At 41.3% G+C, this 16,791-nt stretch overlaps 1 protein-coding gene across 1 annotated transcript in view; it reads right to left on the bottom strand.

Annotated features, from left to right (window-relative positions):
* Positions 1-16,791, bottom strand: part of CIDEA (cell death inducing DFFA like effector a) — a 511,919-nt gene that overhangs the window by 151,140 nt on the left and 343,988 nt on the right. The gene's annotated exons all lie outside the window — the stretch shown is intronic.

Here is a 16,791-nt window from a genome sequence, read left to right on the forward strand (position 1 = left end):
GCAGCTTGCGCCATCTGCTGGGAACATTGCTAATCCTAATATAGTTTCATGAATTATCTGGCTGGTTCAAATCAATTCACAACTCACCTTCAATATTTCCCACCAACAATTATCTGACCCTCTGTCATTAGATCATGTTTCAGTATAATTTACCCTAGATAAAAATAATTTGAAGCCAAAAGTTTCAGGGTTATCTTAGCCACTTTGTTTTAATCTTTCCATTCTTCCTCCCCTTGCCCCTCCCCTTCCTCCTCCTCCTTCTCCTTTTTCTTTTTTTTTTTTTTCAGAGGTGGGGGTCTTGCTATGTTTCCCAGGCTGGCCTCAAACTTCTAGGCTCAAGCAATCCTCCTGCCTCAGCCTCCTGAGTAATTGGGACCACAGGTGTGTACCACTGTGCCTGGCTTTCTCTCTTTTCTAATTAATAAAAAACCATTTACTGAGAATTTGGTATGCAGATTACACTGTGGTCATCCACACTTCAAGAACAAAGCCCACGAGTGAAATGGCTCTATGTATATTCTTCAGTTAGCAAACTTTCCAAGTTTCAGAATCAGGGCAGAAGCCTTCAGTGTACCCTGGAGAAAGACAATTGGCCAAATAGCTCAGTGTTCTTCTGGTGCTTGGATGCTGGGCTCAGGACTGGCAGGTATGGTGCTCCTGGCTCCCGACTCTTGGGCCCAGGCCAGGCCCTCCCCCAGGCTGAGCTGTGCTGGCTCCACCTCTTGGGGAAGGGTTAGACCAAGAGTTGCTCTCTTTGCTTGGTCATGTGGGGAATCGGCCTGCTCCAACAGTTAATAACTGTAAATCCTTGATTTCCCTTGGGATAAGACAGCTATATTTCCACATTTATGGCTCCAGTGAGTTTTACTTGCAGAGAATTAAGAAAGTTGTCTTGGAAACCCAATGAACTAATTTCATAAGCTCTGGATCTGCTTCTTTATAGGCATGAGTCAGAATGACTTTTTGAAAGTGATGGACATTTGGATCACAGAGGAGGAGTACATACTTGCTGCAGGTACTGCTCAAGGAGCAGTCTGAAAATTATGTTACTTTTTCTTTCTATTGTTACTAACAACAGGGGAACACGATTGTGTTTCTACTCTAGACAGGTGTTAGAGATAATTAGTATTGAACATGTCTGCATTAGAATAGAAACTAGTCTCTTCTATATTTATTTTGTAGTTATAAAAAATACTTTTAAGCACTATTGGTGGAGACTATTCTGTCTTCAGAGGAAATCGTCCACGTTTTCTGGAGGGCCCTCTCATTGTTCTTCCGTCCTGGTTTGCAAAATGACGCCTCCTGTTGTTGGAGCCGAGCGTGGCGGTAGCCAGTCGCACTCGCGCTGTCCGCGCTCCTCCTGTGCAGGTGCAGGCGCTGTCGCTCAGCCAGGTTCTTTTGCCCACCGCACAGAGCAAGAGCCGGAGCACTGAGAAGGCAGAGGCGCAGCCGAGAGCTTGTTATTAATAGTTGTTTGGCAGCCAAACGGGGAGGGGGAGAGATTTCTCAAATCCTTTTTCCTGAGAAGCTCTAGGCTAGGGGTGTTAAAGGGAATCTGGCAGGCAGGGGGCTGAGGGAATTGGCATTGCTGGTTGGTTGGCTCAGGGGTGGAATCGCAGGGGTGTAGAAGCCACATTCTTGCACTGAGTGAGTTCTTCCATGAGGCCATAGGACCAACTGATTCAGTTCCATGGTGTGGCTCACAGAGCCAGTGCCGTTGGGGGCCCATAGGAATGCAGGGTCTGCAAATGCAGAAAAGGCAGCCTTAGGTTTTGTAGTAGAGGTGTTTTCCATAGCAGTGATTAGGGAGGTTATAATCTTGTGACCAAAGTCCTAAGCAGTGGGCAACTACAGGGATGCAGGCCGGGGGCAGAAGGCGGTCAGTTCCGACTGTGGCTATATCCTGTCCGACTTAGACCTTGTGTGCAGGTTTCAACCTCTTGGTTTCAGTTCATTTTATAGGGATTGTTTCACAGACAATACCAGACCAAAGTCCATTGCACTAGATCTTTTTATAAATATGAATAGTTACCATGACAAATTAAATAAATTAAAACTTTAAAAGGTGTTACAACACAGTAGAGTACTTCATGAACTGGTGACAGCAATAGTAAAGAACTCAGAATCTTGGAGATTTTCAAATTTCTCTCCTAGGATTTCAGTGGTCGATTTGCTACAATAATGTACATGGAAGCAAAGGCTGGGAGTGGTATTTTACTCAAAAATCAGAAGTGCCAGCTCTCTCCTTTCTAGCTGTATGACCCTGGCTAGGTTACTTGACCCTCCTAAGCTTTAGTTTCCTCACCTGCAAAATACGGATAATAATAGGGTCATCTCATTGGATTGTTGTTCTCATTTAATTTTCTTAAATGAGTTATTGGTGTTTGCTATGGGGCATGGTATATAGTAAGTGCTCAATAAATGTTACCGAAAGTAGAAACAAATCAGTTTCAGGCTCCTTTCTGTAACACATGCTGTAGTAACCGGCCTCTCCCCGCCGTGACCAATGGTCCCAGCCCCTGATATCCAGGCCACGCAGGCCCTCCCACATGGTAGCAGAGTCGGGCTGTGTGACAGGAGAATATGGCAGGAGTGATGAGATTAAGCTATAAAAGGGTCTCTGGTTCCAGACACAGAGCTCTAAAACCCCTGGAATTTCCTGAGTGATAGGGTGGTAAGAGTGTCTTTTGTTCTAATGAGGCAACTCTGGGGTGCCTGGATAGCTCCAGGGGGGTACTGGTTGTCAGAAAGGCCAAGCTTTGATGAGAAGCTTGGAATTTTCTCCACCCACTCCCAACCTCCAGGGGAGAGAGAATGATGGGAAATTGTGCTTGTCACCAATGGCCACAGTCAAGCCATGTAATGAAACCTCCATAAAACCCCTAAATGATAGGGTTCAGGGATCTTCCAAGTTGGCAAACACATTCTCATGCCAAGAAGGCGGCACGCCCCAGCTTGATCTGGCAGAGGCTTCTGCACTCGGGGCCTTCCCTCGCCCGTGCACCTCTGCACCCGGTGTTCCTCTGTGTTGCTTATGATAAACTGTGACAGTGAGTTGAGCATTCTTCTGAGTTCTGTGAGTTGTTCTAGCGAATTATTCAACCTTGAGAGGGGGAGGCAGTGGAAACCCCCTTGTAGGTAACTCTGCTTTGTACTACAGAAGTCTGACAGAGTGAGACTGGCCCGAGCCCCCAGGACTTGTGACTGGCATGAGGTGAGGGCAGTCTTGTGGGACTGTGCCCTAACCCTCTGGAGTTCAACACCAGCACCAGGTGGTATCAGAATGGAATTGAATTTGCGGGACACCCAGTTGCCAGCAGAGAGTTGGAGAACTGGTGTTGGAAAAGACACGTGTTTGGTGTCAGGAGGAAAAAAAAACCTCTCAGTTGCTAATCAGCTGGCTTAAAAGTGGGAAATTATGCAGATGGCCTCGATATAATCCCATAAATCCTTACAAGGGGAAGAGGGAGGTGGAAGAGGAGTAAATTACTGGTTTATGTATTTACTGTACTATACTTTTATCATTACTTCAGAGTGTACTCAACTTATAAAAAAATTAATTGTAAAACAGCCTCCACATGTCTGGTTCAGCTAAGACTGAGAATGAAATATTCCCAAATATATTATGCTTCCCTAATAACTGTGTAGCCTTATATAATCTGTACATGTGTGAATAAAATTAGAACATGTCTACATTGAAAGATAGAGGACTCAATCTTCTCATTTTGGGTGAAGAGAGTGTTTCCTCTCATCTAGCTCAGTAATTTTCAAAATTTTCTTTAATATAACCTTAAGGGAATTTTGAAAAACTAGGTACTGCCTCGCTCATTTTACACTGTCCTCTAACATTTTCTTCATAAGTTTAAACAGTTGCAACAATTTAATTGCTAGTGTATTGTAAATATCGAGACATTTAAATTAAACTGTTGCATCTGGCTTTTAAAAGTGTCCAAGGAAATATAAATGCCATCATGATTTGATTCCCACCTGCATACATTTAAACAATAAAACACATGAACAAGATCTTTTTAATAATCAGGAATCTTATATGGTTTTCTTTTCATCTTGAAATCATATCTTCGTTACATACACCTTCATATGCCTGAACGTCTTTTATTGGTCTCTGACACTGTGGGAGTGATGATACCAGCCCTTTAGTCCTGAAAGAACTGAGGGTTCTGAGAATTTAACCACCATCAGTGCAGTCTTTTTGACTTTATTGACTGAAGAAAAGTGTGTGTCCTTTAAAGATTTTTTAAAATTAGGAAGCAAAAAGAAGGCAGAAGGAGCCAAATCAGAGCTGTAAGTTGGATGCTTAATGATTTCCCGTCAAAACTCTTCTTCCAAATTGCCCTTGTTTGAAGTGAGGAATGAGCAGAAGCATTGTCGTGGTGGAGAAGGACTCTCTGCTGAAGCTTTCCTGAGCATTTTGCTGCTAACCTTTTGACTGACTTTCTCAAAACACTCTCATAGTAAGCAAATGTTATCTTTCTTTGGCCCTCCAGAAAGTCAACAAACAAAATGCCTGGAGCATTCCAGAACCATGACCTTTGCTCCCAACCAGTCTACATTTGCTGTAACTGGACAAATCCACCTTTTGGTAGCCACGACTTTGATTGTGCTTTGTCTTCAGCATGGTACTGGTGAAGCCATGTTCCATCTCCTATTACAGTTCTTCAAAGAAATGCTTCAGGATCTTCATCCCACGTGTTTAAAATTTCCATTGAAACCTCTGCTCTTGTCTGCAGCTGATCTGGGCACAATGGTTTTGGCATGCATTGAGCAGAAATTTTGCTCAACTTAAATTTATTGTCACAATGTGTGAGCAGAGCCAGCCGAGATGTCTGTGGTGTTGGCTATTATCTGTGCAGTTAGCTGTTGGTCCTCTTCAAGTAGGGCATGAACAAGATGAATTTTTTCCTCACAAGTTGATATGGATGGTCTGTTACTGCAGGCTGCATAAACACTTCTCCCTTCTTAGATGAGTCACCCATTTGTAAGCTGCTCATTTCTTTTGGGTTATTACCCCTTAAAGTTTTCATAAAGCATCAACAATTTCACTGTTCTTCAACCCAAGCTTCACCATAAATTTGATGTTTGTTCTTGCTTCAATTTTAGCACAATTCATTCTGCCCTAATAGGGCTCTTTTAAAACTGATGTCTTATCCTTCTTAGTGCCTCAAACTAGACTCTGTCCAGACACATTATAACAAGTTAGTACAAGTTTATTTTGGTACAAAAAAAATTAAAATCAGTGCACATTTTCCACAATCAATTTGAAGAACTCCAGAAGAAAAGTCATTGTGTTTATTCTAAGCCTTTGAAATCCTCCCAGTAGGGTGGATATTTGGAATTCTTAAGATGACATTCTTTGTTCCAGCATACTGAGGAATATAATTTGGGGTTTCGTAATTTGATGGGCATTTTCCTGGTGGCTGTATAATAATTGGGAAATCTGAGTATAATAATTAGGAAATCTGCAATTTCCTTGATGAATTATGAACACTCATGTTTGCTTGTTTAGAAATTTATTCTTTTTGTTATTTTCTAGAATGTATCAATGATATGATTTTCAGTTAGTGACAAAGGAATGGGAAGCTAGGGACCCACATGTGTTAAGCTGCTCACAGCAATAAACACAGCATGTAGCTGCACACACAGTCATTGTCCTTGTGATCTCAATGCAGCATCTCGGAGCAGGTAAGAAGGTGCAGGATCTGCAGGCAGCTATATGAACTAAGGCTCAGGTGGGACATGGTACAGGCAGGATTTGGAGTGGAGAGTCTGTACTTGTCAGAATTGAGGCTGATGATTTGCAAAACTGTGGCTGAGTGTGGTGGCTCACTCCTGTAAATCCCAGATCATTGAGGGGCCAAGGTGGGAAGATTGCTTAGGCCCAAGAGTTACAGCCTGGGTGACAGGTAGAAACCCCATCTCTTAAAAAGAATGATAGTATAAATTGGCAGAATTGAGGCTTCGTTAGGAGACAGAAGTCAGATTTATCATTTTCTGGTGTGATGCCTTATTCTATGGCAGGTGGGAGGAAGAGCTATTTTTGGTTTTTGGTTGTTTTTAACCATGGGCAACTTTCCAAGTTGACCTTGAACCCTAAGGCAGGCCAGCCTAACTTAGATTTTCTCCATCCCCAGTGTGTTAAGGCAGACTCTGATCTGATGAGTGGGTCTGACTTCTCACCTTCTGTATCACGTGCCTTCCCTCTGTGGCACATGGAAATGCTACATCCCCTGGCTGGCTAAGAACTGACTTTTTAGGGTTTTGTTCCTCTGTTCTTTCCCAGAGCCCTGGGAGAAGTCCTGACAACAGGTCCATAGCTGGGGGATTGGTGTAGAGTTACAGAAAAGAATGGTGAAGAAAGGAAACATAAGCCATTTAACAGCTCTTGAGGGGAAAAAAGAAAGACAGAAAAAAAAGTGATGCATTAAAATTTATAGGACATCTAAGGTAGCAATCAAAAATGATCATAATATTTTCAAATTTAAGTAAAAAATAAAGTAAGGATCACGTTTCTACATTGTGGTTTGGGCGAAATATGTGGAAATTTTATTATTTTGTGTAACATGTCAAACACTTGTAGGTCTCTAATATATGTATAATGCTTTATTTTGCTTAAATTCTCAACCTCAGAAGAGAATGTTGAGATGTGTTAGATATAGAGTGAGGGCTGATGACTTTCAACAGGACATGCCCCCTGGTGTGTGTGTGTGTGTGTGTGTGTGTGTGTGTGTGTGTGTGTGTGTGTGTTGAGCTGGGTGCTGGGAGGTATTTGCTGGAAGCCATGTGACTGGTGTGGGTGGAGAGGCCAGGGTCAAGGTAGTGCACTGTGACAAGGTCTCTCAGCTCACCTGCTCCTCATGGACCACTGCTACCAGTGGTCACTCGCCAGCCCTGGATGGTCGAGGTACATGTGGACGAGACAGGCCCCATGCCATTGTTGGGTTGGCACAGGACACCATCCCGATTCATGGTGTTATTTCTGGCTGGCCAAAATAATAACAATGATAATAGCTAATCCTCTGAGCAATTACTCTGTGTCAGGCATGAATCCAACATTTTATACATAGTTAGATGCTTAATCCTCACAGCAATATTGTGAAGTAGGTACTGCTATTATTCCTATTTTATAGATGAAGAACAAAGGGGTTAAGTAACAAAGAGATAAAATAATCTGTCCATGCTGGGCTTGGTGAGGTGTGCCTGTGTAGTTCCAGCTACTCGGAGGCTATGGTAGGAGGATCACATGAGCCCAGGAGTTCGAGGTCAGCCTGGGCAACATAGCAAGACTCTTGTCTCTAAAAAACTAAAACCGCTCCAATGTCATAGTTGATAAGGGGCAGAGTTGGGACTTAAGCCCAGGAAGTTAGCTCCTGAGTTGAAGGGCCTAGCCACTACCTGACACGGAAAGGTGCCTAGATTCATAGAGACACACCTACTGACACGCAGTTGCAAGTCATCAAATGATACCCATTTGGGGCCATTGCAAGGACTTTGTAAGCTCCAGGCTTGCTTTGAACTGAAGGTTCCATTGTATATTTCATTAAGCATTAAAATGCACCCACATCCACATGAAATACTTCATATGTATTTATATTTTTGCTGTAATACATTTGAAAGGATTTCAAAAACAGTAATTTTGCTCTTGATATGATTTAGCCTTGAATAATACTCAGCTTATATCTGACTAATTTCTTGGCAATCATTGGGAGATTTAAGAGTGTGATCAAAATAAGAAAAAGTGTTTTCAAATGCAATAATATTTTCATGAATACTGAATTTTACATTGAATAAATTTGCTATGTCTTGTAGAGTGTTCATTAAACATGTTAACTTTAATTTTGAGGTTTTCCTTTTTGTATTTTGGAACACTTAAAAAAGCCTTTTCTTGGCCGGGCGCTGTGGCTCACGCCTGTAATCCTAGCTCTTGGGAGGCCGAGGCGGGCGGATTGCTCAAGGTCAGGAGTTCAAAACCAGCCTGAGCGAGACCCCGTCTCTACTATAAATAGAAAGAAATTAATTGGCCAACTGATATATATATATAAAAAATTAGCCGGGCATGGTGACGCATGCTTGTAGTCCCAGCTACCCGGGAGGCTGAGGCAGAAGGATCACTCGAGCCCAGGAGTTTGAGGTTGCTGTGAGCTAGGCTGACGCCACGGCACTCACTCTAGCCCGGGCAACAAAGCGAGACTCTGTCTCAAAAAAAAAAAAAAAAAAAAAAAAAAAAAAAAGCCTTTTCTTAAATTGTAAAATAAAATACAGACACAGAAAGCTACGTTAGCCAAATGTATGGAATAATGAATAATTGCAAGGTAAATACCCTTGTAATCACCACCCAGGTCAAGAGATGCAACTTTGCCAGCCACACGAAGACCCCTCCCCTGCCCAGTCACACCACCCTCCCCTCAAAAGCAATCAACACTCTGGCTTTTATAGCAATCTCTTCTCTATGCTTGTTTGTAGTTTTGTTTTCCAAGTAGGCAATATGGTTGGTCTTGCCCATTTTTCATGTCTTTTGAGTTTCTTTTAGCTTAAAAGCTCCCTGCCCTTTCTCTACAGTTCATCTGTTGAAGACCTATAGCACGTGTTCTATGGAATTCCCCACAGTCTGGATTCTGCTGATAGCAGATTCATGGCACATTTTAACTCATTCCACTCTCCTCGGTGTCATACAAACTGTCAACTTGATCAGAGTCTTCCCTTTGGCAAGACTGTAGGAGGCAGTGTGTTCTTTCCTCAGTCAGAAGGGAGCTAATGCCTGATGTGTAATGCTAGGGGTTTAAGTCAAGGGGAGTTACAAAGTAATTATATCCGAATTCTATTCAGTTCTTTTAATTTATTCACTTAAGATATCTCTATGAGGTATTCCATAATCAAGTTTTTAGTAACCCACTCAACAGTGGCACTGTTCATAAGGGGGAGACAGGATACATTTTTTATTCTTTCTTTTTAATTTTCTGGTTTGGTGATTGCATATTCATGGTACAGTTCAACAATTAGTTTTTTAAAAGTATTCATATGAAAAGTTCCAGCAGGATTACAACATTTTCCATACAAGACCAGGTGCTTATGCCACAGGGATTTGGTTGGTTACTGACTGCTACATTACAGGGAAGATTTCTTTGTCACTTAATGAGGAGAGGTTGTGATCTGAGGGGTCTTATATCTGACATTAGTTGTTCTTATTTATAGGATAAAAAGGGTGGAAGTTGTAGCTGCATGTCATGTGACTCAGGCTGCATAGCCATATTCCTCTCAAGGCTCAGAATAATTTAAAGTTGCAGCCGCTTTAAGTTCAAATTATTTAATTTTAGATCACAAAAGACAGATAACAAGAGAAGAGGTTTATTTTGCTTGCATACAGAAGCTTCACAGAAAAGAAATGAAAACCAAAGAAGTAATGAGGGTCAGGGGCTTTTATTCCATTTTTTAAAAGGGTGATAAATTGCAGAGAGATTAGACACAGGGAAAGGGAGATTTGGGCTTTGTGGGGGAGGTCAGTTGTGTGACGGTGACTAGGAAATGTATGGTAAATTAGGGTTGTCTAGTGAGGCTTGTTATGCAATCTCAAGTCATCTCAGGGAATAAGGTGGAAATTTCCTTTGCAAAAGAGAAATGTATGTTTTGCTTCCAGATAGTGGAGAGCAGAGAGTTCCTCCTGTGTTTGCTGGTTCTCAGTTGCCTTCAGCTCAAAATAATTCTTCTGCCAAAATGGCATATTTGGAATTGGCAAATTCTAATCCCCTTCACAAATTTCTATGTGTAAATACCCCCATCATGGCTGATTTCGCATTAACAATTCAACATCACCACATGTGGAGTTGGGAGGAGATGCATCCAGTGATCTAGTGAGCTGGCCTGAGCCAGGTACAGGATGCACACACCTGTGTCTCTGCTTTTTTATGTTTTTTGTTTGTTTGTTTGTTTGTTTTTTGTTTTGTTGTTGTTGTTTTGAGACAGGGTCTTGCTCTGTCTCCTGGGCCACAGTGAAGTGGTGTCATCATAGCTCACTACAACCTCAAACTCCCGGGCCCAAGCGATCCTCCTACCTCAGCCTCCCAGAGTGCTAGGATTACAGGCAAGGGCCACTGTCCTGTATCTCCTTTCTTCTACACCAGGAGTCCTGGTGTCAAGGATACAAGGACTGGCCAGGTGTGGTGGGTCACGCCTATAATCCTAGCACTCTGGGAGGTTGAGATGGGTGGATTGCTTAAAGTCAGCAGTTTGAAACCAGCCTGAGCAAGAGTGAGACCCCGTCTCGACTAAAAAAATAGAAACAAATTAATTGGCCAACTAAAAAAAACTTATAGAAAAAATGAGCCGGGCATGGTGGTGCATATCTGTAGTTCCAGCTACTTGGGAGGCTGAGGCAGGAGGACTGCTTGAGCCCAGGAGTTTGAGGTTGCTGTGAGCTAGGCTGATGCCACGGCACTCTAGCCTGGTGTATTGATAATTAATTTTATCAATCGCTGTGCACAGACTTTCTGCAATTTAAGCTCGATCCGCAGGACACACCACCACAAGCCACACCAGTTTTATTTACCTTTATTAAGGGGGAAGAGAAAAAGAGAAAGTAAGGGAAAAGTACCGCAGGGGAAGAACACAAAAGAGTAATCATACCACTAGGATCCCATTATCAGCACCGGAGTTTACTATAAACACGGGGAAGTCCCAGCACCAGAATTTACCATCACGCCCAGTCTCAGGCAGTGGTGAAGGCAACAACACACGGGGATATCAAGCAGACAGGCAGCTGCATGCTGAGAGGTTGGATAGGAAAAAATGGTGGCCCCTGAGGGCTTTTATATGCTGTTTATATAGTGGTCTGAACAAAGGAAGAAGGCTGAGTGCCAAAAAAGGCGAATGCTCTGGTCACGTGCGGTCCTGGATCTGGCCCGGAGCTGGGGCCTGGACGTCACTGATCTCGCCTAACAGCTATGGGCATGAGCCTAGGATAAACACTCTCAGACAGCCCAGAATAAACATTCCTAGGCACATAGCTCAGAGTTAACAGTTCCCATTCCTCAGGGAGTGTCCAGCTTCTCCAGGAATGGGTACATACCTTGAGCCTCATACATTTATATGACACCCAGGAGGCCTTAATATTCTGTACCTCAGTACACCTGAGCAACAGAGTGAGACTGTCTCAAAAAAAAAAGGATACAAGGACTGATAGAATTAGAATATCTCATACTTACTAATTTGCTTTAGCCCCCATTGTACATGCAACAGCATTAAATTAACACTATAAATAATAGTGCTGCCCATAGGCTTACTGAAAACAAATTTATTTTTGCATTTGTGCTCCCCTCTCTTCCCCCATTAAAAAACCATTGTGCTACATCTATTTTGTCAAGCATATAGCTATTACATGGTACACTCTAGTCCTCTTGCACTAATTAGTATTAATTCAGAAGAAACTGTGTCTCTGAAGGTCACCACCTGTCTTTGCATTAATGTCTCTTTCTACTCATTTTGCCTGTCTAAAGTTTGTTTTCTGGAAGAGATTGTGGGGACTAAATTCTCTGAATTCTACCATGTCAATAACAGTTGTCTCTGCCCTTTATACTGGAAATTGACTTTTGCTGGATATAAAACCAATCCTTGTCTCACATTTCTTTTTTTGTGTGTCTTATGTATGCTTACTGTTTCCTTCTAACATAGAGCATGCTACCAAAGTCTGATGATAATCTAAATTTGATTCTCATAAATCACCTGCTCTTTTGCCTAGACACCTGTAGCTATTTTCTTTAAATCTAGTAATTTTACTATAATAGAATGTCAAAGGTCTTTTTATTTTTTTAAACAGTCCAGAGAGAAAGAATAAAGTATGTCTTGGTACTGAGCATTCTGAATTGACGGTCCCAGGCACATAAGGTATGTTTCATGTTTCAGATACTTTTTTTTTTAATTTCAAGAAAATTTCCTTTAATTATAGGTTTTAGAATTTGTTCTGTTCTACCATGTTACCTTTCATGTTGGGACTTCTGTTATCTGTTGGATATTCTTGCCTATCATTAACATTTGTCATATTTGCTCAAACTTTATCGTTCTATATTTCCTTTTTATTTAAAAAAATTTCTCTTTTTCACTTTCTATTTATCTTAAGGTATTATCAGTTATGTTTATTTTCTCTTACATTCCTTTTCTCTTTTTCTTTTTGGAGATAGCATCTTGCTATGTCACTCAGGCTGGAGTGCAGTGGCATGATCATAGCTCACTGCAGCCTTGAACTCCTGGGCTCAAGTGATCCTCCTGTCTCAGCGTCCTCAGTAGCTGGGACTATAGGTGCATGACACCATGCCCAGCTAATTTTAAAATTTTTTGTAGAGATGGGGTCTCACTATGTTGCTCAGGCTGGTCTCGAACTCCCGGCCCCAAGTAATCCTCCTGCCTCAGCCTATTTTTAATTCTTTTCTGAGGTGTCATTTCATTTCTAATTTTCCTAATTCTGAGTCATATTTTTAAAAATTTTTTCATTTCAGAAAAATATAAGAGTACAAACATTTTGGTTACATTTTATATCTTTGCCTCTCCCTAGCAAGGGTTAGAGGTATGCTCCTCCCCTCCACAATGCTCACCACATCCCTCAGTTGTGATTCTACACCCCCAACCCCTGAATCCCTGGTGAACACCACCACCATTTGAGCACCATAGTGTTAATCAGTCAGTACCAATTTGATGGCGAGTATATGTGGAGTCCATTCTTCCAATCTTGTGTCACCTCACTATGGATAATGGGATCAAGCTCAATCCAGGAAAATATAAGTGGTGCTAGATTACTGTCATTTGTTATAATTGAGTAATATTCCATTGTGTACATATACCAAATTTTAATAATCCACTCACGAATTGAAGGGCATTTGGGTTGTTTCCATGTCCTTGCAATAGTGAATTGTGCTGCTTCTGAGTCATATTGTTCTTTCATATCTTCTATCATACTCTTAATGCTTTGAGCTTCTTTTGAAACAATAGGTTATGGGTTTTGATCTGTATTAATGGGCATGTCTTTGTGGCATGCTTTGATTGGCTATAGGAATGTCATTCTACTTGTTATTTAATTTTTCCTGATAACTTTGTATGTCATTGACCTCAATTCCTCTCTAATGCTGGCATTCTTATGACTATTCTCTCTCCTGAACATCTAGAAGGGGGCAGAACTCAGGAGAGCTCTTGCAACTTCTCTTAATGTCTTTTCTTTCAGGCTACTATAACAAAAAATACCATAATCAGGGTGGTTTATAAACAACAGAAATTTGTTCTGAAGGCTGGAAAGTCCAAGGTTAAGACTGGACTTGATAAGTCCAGACAGCAGCAGATTCGGTGTCTAGCGAGGGCCCACTTCCTGGTTCACAGAGGCACCTTCTTGCTGTGTCCTCATGTGGTGGTGGTAGAAGGCTCTGAGGTCTCTTTCATAAGGGCACGAATCCCATTCATGATGGCTCCACCCTCATGACCTAATCACTTCCCAAAGGCCTTCCTGCTAATGCCATTACATTGGTGATTAGATTTAAACGTATGAATTTGGGGGGTGAGTACAACATTCAGACCCTAGCACCTTGGCTATTGTTTTCATTATTGTGCGAACACATGGATGTTTGCCTTCTGAAATTTCCCTTTCCCCACTTTTATCTGCACTTTCTCTTTCCCACATTTCTCTAGACAACATCCTGCAAAATTCTTGTTCCGTCTTGACAGTTTCCCCTCTCTGAGGGGTCTTGTCCTGGAAGGAAGCACTGCTCCAGCCTCCTGGCTCTTACTCCTGTTTGTACCCACTACTGCTCGGGGCAAAATCCTGCCAGTTTGCAGCTGCTGATCTCGCCACGCTTTCCTGAGGCTGTTGTGGGTTTCGCTGTCCGCAGGTCCAGGGGATTCTGTGTCGCCCCGTTTCCGCCAGCACCTACGCCGACGCCACGCGGACCTGGCAGCCGTCAGTGGCTCATCCCCAGCCTCTCCTGCACTTGGAGGCTGTGGGGACACCTAGTTTTATTCCAAACATTGTTCATAGGCTTTTGGTTTTGCCATTTGTTTGCTCTGTCCATATCACCTAATGGATAAATGGCCTTTGATTCATGGTAAATATAAAAATTAAAAGGAAAATTTGAATGAGTCATTCTCAGTATTGAACTGTGGGCTCTGTCTTGAACTAAGCACATGATTGCAAAACAAATCAAAGTAATTCTCCCAAGAAAGCCCTAACAACCACACTGCTTAAAAGTAACTAAATCAAAGTTCCCTAAACCAGATCTCTGAAGACTACTTAACACATCTCACTTTTTTCAACTCTTTCCATACATTTCGATTGGGAATCAATTACATGTTGTCATTCTACCAAATGCTATTCTGGTTATAAGTAGGTACGAAGCACTGGCCCTCCTCTCAGGAGTTTCAAACCTGGCTAGGATTATACTGGATACAGGAGGTAGGAAGATAATTTGTAAATTACAATGATATAAAATGTATCGCCACTTAACATCTCACTGCACATTGACTATCACGTGTCATGTTAGGGAAGAACCCTCACCCCAGGACCCCATGGCTGAACTCACTGCTGACTGGATTCATGTGAAGCTTACAGCTGATCCTACTGATGACAGGGAAAAGCCCCTACCAGAGGGCCTGAGGCAAAATCCACTACATGTGAAAGCTTACGGCTGACCCTACTAATTAGATAATAGTTGGTTGGTTGTGTAAATGTAGAAGACTGGGGAAAAATAAGGAAATATGGCTCAGAATTTGGTGGCATGCCCCTCTGAGCCCACCGGCAAAATAAAAGCTGATTCTTGACCCTCTGTGTGCCCCTCGGTTCTTTCCCTGGTCAGTTGCTGGTCACTTGCCACAACAATGTGAACAGTGAACTGTGAGCAGTGTATCACAGTTCTTCATAATGTATTAAGATCACAGTGCAAACACTATTTGGAGGGAAGAATACGGACGGAGGAGGTATACTTTTGACCTTAGACATCATAATCTAAAATAGGATACAGAGGAAGATTACCTTAAGAAAAAAATTGCAAAGGTCTAAGAACCAAAACTAAATTCCAAATGCATAATTGAGGTAGGAAAAATGCTTCCTTTAAGTTCTTTCATCCCTTTAAGCAAGAACTCAATGTGCCACAGCATGTTACATGGCAAAAGTGAAGGGATACTGCAGATGTATTTAAGGTCCCTAATGAATTGACATTTAGCTAATCAAAAGAGAGACTATCTTGCGTGGACCTGACTTAATCACGTGACGCCTTTAAGAGGCTCCAGGGTCTCTGACCATCGCTAGAGGCCAGGAGGCTAGGCAACATGGTGAGACCCTGTCTCTTAAAAAGAAAAAAATTAGTTAATAGCATCAAAAGTCAACTAATACAATTAGTTCAAACTATGTGCTTTCTTAATAAGTCTTGCTTGTTTTAGCAAATTTGACAAAATATGGTAATTTACTCATATAATAGAAAATTCTTAAATACACTAATTGAAAATTAGAAATTACATTAAAATATTGGGTACTATTTTTAAATCATTCTTTTACATATTTTGAGAGATTGTTTTCTTTAAAAATTTGATTTCATAAATCTTATTTACTCATTTTTTTATGTTTCCTGAAACTAATATATGCCAGTAGGAAAATTACTTTCATAAACGTTAGCATTCTTGAAGTCATGCCAGTATGAACATTTTGATAGAAATCAGTCTAAATAAACCAATTCTAAAGTTGGGAATAGGTTGTACCCTGCTTTTTTAAATATCTGTGACTTTGAAAATCAATGTTATTTTATTAATTATACTCTTAATGCTTTTTAAAAGGGAATTATGGCATATCAAATTAAAATGCATAATTCTATGCTAGGTCAGATTGCTCTTCAGGTGTAAATGAAGTACTTTGAAATATGTATTTCTTAGTTACGTGTATGTTTTATGGTCTTAATATTTTATTACAAAAAATTTTAAACATACATAAAAGTACAGAGAAATATAATGAATGCTTGTGTTAGTTTTCTACTGCTGCTGTAACAAATTACTACCAAAGTAGTGACTTAAAACAACGCAAATTTATTACCTTAGAGTTCTGCAGGTCTGAGTCTGACTTGGGTCTCACTAGGCTAAAGCTAAGGTGTTGGCAGGACCCCTGGAAACCGTACATGAGAAGTCACTTCCTTGCCTCTTTTAGCTCGCAGAGGCTGCCAAATTCCTTGGCTTGTGGCCCCTTCCTCCATCTTCAATGTCAACAGCAGGGGGCTGAGCCATTCCTTCCACTGTGGTATCTCTTTCTGACTCATGGCTGGGCTGGGAAAGGTCCTGGGCTTATAAGGACCCAAGTGATCAGACTGAGCTCACAGAGATAATCCAGGATAGTCTCCCATCTCAAGGTCCTTAACCTTAATCATGTCTGCAAAGTCCCTTTTGCTATGTAAGGTCCAGAGAGTAGTGTGTGGGCCTCTTTGAGAGGGGGGCATTATTGTGCCTACTACAATGGCCATGTACCCATCTCCCTGCCGGGACATTAAACATTTTGCCAATATTGTTTCTCTTTGTATCCCCCACTTCTTTCCTAAAGTGAAAAAAATCCAGAAATTTGTTATTAAATGCATATTAAAGCAAATTCCAGAAATCATATATTTTCCTGTATATGTGTATGTTTCTCTGATGGGAACCGTAAAAAAAAAAACAAAAAACAAAACGTAACTGCAATAGCATTGTCATACGAAATTATCAATAATTCTTTAAATGTTGTCTAACATTCAGTCCGTGTTTGTTTCCCAAACTTTTAAAAAACGTCTTTTTTTT

Source organism: Microcebus murinus, chromosome 17 (assembly GCF_040939455.1).
Source record: "Microcebus murinus isolate Inina chromosome 17, M.murinus_Inina_mat1.0, whole genome shotgun sequence".
Taxonomy (NCBI): Eukaryota; Metazoa; Chordata; class Mammalia; order Primates; family Cheirogaleidae; genus Microcebus; species Microcebus murinus.